This window comes from Leptidea sinapis, chromosome 12 (genome assembly GCF_905404315.1).
Source record: "Leptidea sinapis chromosome 12, ilLepSina1.1, whole genome shotgun sequence".
In the NCBI taxonomy this organism is placed as follows: Eukaryota; Metazoa; Arthropoda; class Insecta; order Lepidoptera; family Pieridae; genus Leptidea; species Leptidea sinapis.
Genome location: NC_066276.1, coordinates 4,513,745 through 4,519,744, shown reverse-complemented (window position 1 = coordinate 4,519,744; position 6,000 = coordinate 4,513,745).

Below are 6,000 nucleotides of genomic sequence, written 5' to 3'. Positions count from 1 at the left end.
TTTGGAATCGCTGTCCTCCCGCGCTCTCGCCTCTCGCCTCCTCACATCGCGCGTGCAACTCAAGCACATGCATGTAGATACAAACCTACCTTGGCTGACTCTGGCTCCAAAAAAAAAACCATACCCACGAATTGAGAACCTCCTCCATTTCTGAAGTCGGTTAAAAATGCAACCATTTATCCAAGAATCGAGATATTCTTTACAACTGTGATGAATGAATCTTATTTTGTTTATGTGTACAAACAATTATTTTATTGCATATGTGCTTATTAATTATGTAACTTTTCCACGTAAAACCTACAGGTCGAAGTTCGAATGCAACAATTATCCAGTAATTGCTTACAATTGTGGCAATTACGCAACGAATTAAACGAAATTATACAACATTCGTAGAAGTCATACACGTGATACTATGGTTTCATTAAATTGTTCTAGATTATGTTGTTTACCTTTCATTATGACGACCCGTATAGCCCAGTGGTTAGTGACCCTGCCTACTGAGCTAGAGGTCCCGGTTCGAAACCCAGTAGGTGCAAACATTTGTATGATGAATGGTGTATGTTTCCGAGTCATGGATGTTATATATGTATTTATGTAGGTTTTTTTTATGATAATAAGGGACGAGACGAGCAGGATGTTCAGCTGATGGTAATTGATACGCCCTGCCCATAACAATGCAATGCCGCTCAGGATTCTTGAAAAACCCAAAAATTCTGAACGGCACCACAATTGTGCTCGTCACCTTGAGACATAAGATGTTAAGTCTCATTTGCCAAGTAATTTTACTAGCTACGGCGCCCTTCAGACCGAAACACAGTAATGTTTACACATTACTGCTTCACGGCAGAAACAGGCGCCGTTGTGGTACCCATAATCTAGCCGGTATCCTGTGCAAAGGAGCCTCCCACTGGTAAAATAAGTATATTGTATTAAATATATCATTATCTTGTACCCATAGTACAGGCTATGCCTAGTTTGGGGCAAGATAATTTGTGTAAAAGTGTGACAATATAATATTTTTAATATTATTATATTAATTAAAACTTAGAGACAACTTTGAATTTGGTTACGATTAGGCTGCGAACCCAGACTTAAAGGTGTATGGGTCGCTAACCCATCTTTATAATTCCGTTGGGAACCAACTAATGAAACAAATTACTAAGTCTGAGATCTAAAAAGCGTACTCAGACTTTGCTAAGACTTTACTTAGGTAAAGCTTCGCTGTGTGGTAAAACAAAAACTAAACATTTGGGCTGTGCTCAGTATAATAAAGTAATAACTAAAATTAATAATGTATACTGAAATTTAGTTTAACAAGATATTAAAAAGTTATAATTCTCAAATAATAACCATGTATTGATAAGCAATATATGTTTGTCAAAATGGCCGAAATACGTTGGATGGGGGCAGCGCAGCACCGATCGTCGTGTCTTCCGGCTGAAATGATGTTGATGAAGATATTTTTATCTATATTACCATAATAAGATTGGCATTATTGTGATTTTTTTATGGAATAGTAGGACAAACGAGCGTACGGTTCACCTGGTGTTAAGTGATCACCGCCGCCCACATTCTCTTGCAACACCAAAGTAATCACAGGAGCGTTGCCGGCCTTTAAGGAAGGTGTGCGCGCTGTTTTTTAAGGTACCGCATAAGGAAGCTCATTCCACAGCTTTGTAGTACATGGGAGGCTCCTTTGCATAATTCTCAAATAATAATATGTATTGATAAGTAGTATATGTTTATCAAGATCGCCGGAATTCGTTGGGTGAGGGCAGCGCAGAACAGATAGTCGTGGAGATCTTTGGGGGAGGGCGTTGCCCAGCAGTGGACGTCTTCTGGCTGAAATGATGTTTATGAAGATATTTTTATCTATATTACCATAATAAGATTGGTATTATTGTTATTATACTTCAATAGTCGTTGGACTGTAAGTCATTTATTTATTAATAAAAAAATATTTGTACTAAAATATATTGACTACGCGGGATTCGAATCGGCGTCTCTGGAGAATATGCCCCAAACGTTCGAACCGTTAAGCAATATGTCCGAAGGGCGCGTGATAAATAAATTTTGGTATATTTCTTCAACTTTTCAGTTGTTTCGCCATTTTAGCGGGATTTAAATGTCAAAGTCAAATGAACTTTATTCAAATAGGCTTAAACTAAGCACTTTTGAATCGTCATAAAAAATTGAATATATACATCGTCATGCTCGTTTAAATGCCACTGCTTGTGGCGGCGACCTGGGGCGGGTAGTTAACTTCCCTAAAATATGGTCGAGTGAAGCAGTGGCTGATCCATGCATCATGCTTGTGGTGGCTGGATGATCTCGGTACCAGGAGGTCTGCTTCATGTTTTTTTTTATTGAAATATTTTAAAATTAAAGATATTATGTATTAACGGTATATGTGGATTGATGTATCTATTGTACTCAATAACTCTTGTATTTTTAAATATTAATTACCTTTTTTTGACTTACTCATGTAAGCCATTTCGTGTTTGACCTTTGAGTATTTTTGTTGCATCACTTTGCATATATTATTGTAATAATGTTTATTTAATCAAAACAAATCTTATAACTATATTTACAATACTACGACTACATAAAATTAAAACTATCATTACGTGGAAGCGTACCAAGAATACTGGCAGCATTACCCCGTTGGATAGCAAGGCTGATCCGTTGACCGAAATAGCTGCCAGCGCTTGGGTTTCCAGTAGCCTTATTGAGGCGCGAAGATAGTATTTTGAACATTCTCCGCGCCTCTGGGCCCCACGGGCCAAGTGTCTCGACACCAAACGGCACAAAGATGTATGACTCACTGAGACCAACATATTTGCGACGCTTGCCGTCTTCGGCAGTCGAAGCAGCAGCCCCAGCACCAACTGACGTAACATGGACATGAGAAGGAGCCAGAGTGTCGACGCAAGTAGCGTCCCACACCAGCGCCCTTCCCCGTGCCCAAGCCACCAGCGTCATTCCATCAGGACGCTTGCCATCGCGGCGGGTAATACCATTTGGCTCTAAAACAGCTGGTATATTAAGAGCGGCAAATGCCCTGCGGATGACTTCATTAATGCTGGCGTGACGACTGATACGGCCTGCCGATTTTAGGCAGGATAACCCGTGGCGTCCAAGAGCATCTACCTGAACGCCACATCTACATTGATGTGGTTCATTCAGTTTTATACCTAGCCGGAGTGATACGCATATTGACAATGTCATATTGTCAAGTAGCGTTCCAATCGGCGCAGAAGGCAAGGCTTGTAACCAAAAGCCCGACTCATTTTGTGTCACGGCCAAAAGACGAGCACGCTCTGTTATGTCAGTAGATGAGATCAATAGATCATCAAAGGCTGACTTACAAAGAAGTGCGTCCCATGCTTTTTGACACTTTAAATCGTCTGGAAAATTTTGAATGTTTGCAATATTTAGCCAAGCATTGTTAGCTTCGTTCAAATACACAATCTCTGAGTTACCTGATACATGATTTACAATTCTAGTAACCAAAGGCTGCGCACTATGAACTGAAGATAGAAATGCTGGTAAGGCAACGCCCGAAACTTTGCGAGTACCCAAACCACCAAACCGTATCGGTAAAGAGGCTTGAGACCATGCACGATCTGTAAATTAAATAATTAATTAATTAATTATTGTAATTGAAATGATTTGTAATTTGCATTAAAATAACTTGTAATACTTAATCTCTTTTAAAAAGAGCAACCTTAGAGTTTCTTGCTCGTTTTTTTCTGATGAAATCTGCCTTCCGAATGAAATGTTTGAGAAAAATTACATGCTTCAAGTGTAATAAGATTTACCTATGAAATAATATTATATTTTTGATTTGATATGAATCATGTCCAAAGTCATGTAAAAAACGTTTTAAATAACATAATATCTCATAAAAAGTACTAAAAAATAAACAATATAAATGGTCATATATTGGATGCATTAGCCTTTAGAGCTTGAAATCATTGTTTGGGTAAGGTTGGTACAGGTGCTTCGTGAACATGATGGTCGTGATTACTGTCTTAATAAGTAATCGAATGAAACAAATACAATTGGAAATTCTTTATTCTAATTGAATCTAAAATGCCGAAACAATATTACAAGAAATATGAAAGACTCTGAGAATCGCATATCATCAGTAAGTATTTTGTATTTTATTAATTTCAATGTAAAATAACACGAAGCGTATGTAACAAAATTTGAAAGATGCCATTGAGTGTCAAGATGCCACGCACACAAGCATCTAACCGTTGCCGTAATATTTTTTTTATTTTTTTTTTTTATGGAACGAGCGTACGGGTCACCTGGTGTTAAGTGATCACCGCCGCCCACACTCTCCTGCAACACCAGAGGAATCACAAGAGCGTTGCCGGCCTTTAAGGAAGGTGTACGCGCTTTTCTTGAAGGTACCCATGTCGTATCGTCCCGGAAACACCGCACACGGAAGCTCATTCCACAGCTTCGTGGTACGAGGAAGAAAGCTCCTTGAAAACCGCACTGTGGAGGACCGCCACACATCCAGATGGTGGGGATGAAATCCTAACTTGTGGCGTGTCGTGCGAAGGTGGAATTCGGCGGCAGGAATCAGGTTGAACAGCTCTTCGGAACACTCCCCGTGATAGATGCGGTAGAAAACACACAATGAAGCGACGTCTCTACGCAACGCCAAATGATCCAGCCGTTCACAGAGTACTGGGTTCCCGACAATTCGAGCTGCTCTGCGTTGCACGCGGTCAAATGGATCGAGCTGATACTGGGGTGCGCCAGACCAGAGATGACAGCAATACTCCATGTGAGGCCGGACCTGCGCTTTGTAGAGCGCTAGAATGTGGGCCGGCTTGAAGTATTGCCGTGCTCTATTTATGACGCCCAGTTTCTTTGAAGCCAGTTTGGCTTTGCCCTCCAGATGGCCACGGAATTGGCAATTGCTCGAGATTTCGAGACCCAGTATTCCGATACTAGGCGAGGCTTTAAGGGAAGTGTTCTCGAAGAGCGGTGATACGGCAAATGGGGTTTTTTTTGTGGTAAACGCGCAAACTTGAGTCTTCTGGGGGTTAAATTGGACAAGGTTCAACTTACCCCATTCCGCGACCTTCTCGAGAGAGGACTCGATAGAAGACACAAGTTTCTCCCGGCACTGGTCGACGTTTTCCCGAGAGAGACCTGCATGGCCCGTGTATACGGCATCACCAGTGCTGTCGTCTGCATAGCAATGCATGTTGGCGGTGTCCAACATATCATTGATATGCAGAAGAAACAGCGTGGGAGATAGCACACAGCCTTGGGGAACTCCAGCGTTCACGGGCTTGGGATTCGAGCAATAACCGTCGATAACGACCTGTATGCTGCGCCCAGTGAGGAAGCTGGAGGTCCACTTGCATAAGCTCTCGGGAAGCCCAAATGATGGAAGTTTTGCGAGGAGCGCCTTGTGCCATACACGATCAAAGGCCTTCGCTATATCCAGACCAACTGCCAGGCCTTCCCCCTTGCTTTCTAAAATAAAAAAACTATTGTTCTTAGGTAGTGCGGTATCTAGTTGGAGCGTTCACAATATAAATTATTGTGTTTGCGTCACAATGTCTATAATTAATTATCTCATAAATAATTTCAAGAACCACTCCTAAAAGTGTTATGCTAAAATTGAACGCAAAAAAGATCACTATCCGGTACATAGAGCAAAAACTAAAGACGCAATCGATCGCTAACGTTCGAAATAAACAAGGATAAATATTACTTAAAAACTTAGATATATGCGTGTTATGTTAATAATTATAATCAATCATACAATTATCTCAGGCAAGAAGTCCATAGATAGTTAGAAGTTTGAGTGTAGACGATACTAGGAGCCACTATTTCAAAGTTTCTTTAAATGCAAAATCTTTTTTTCATTTCTTTATACTCATTGCAGATAACCTATCTTTTTTTAAGGAGGACGAACGAGCGTACGGATCACCTGGCGTTAAGTGATCACCGCCATCCACACTCTCT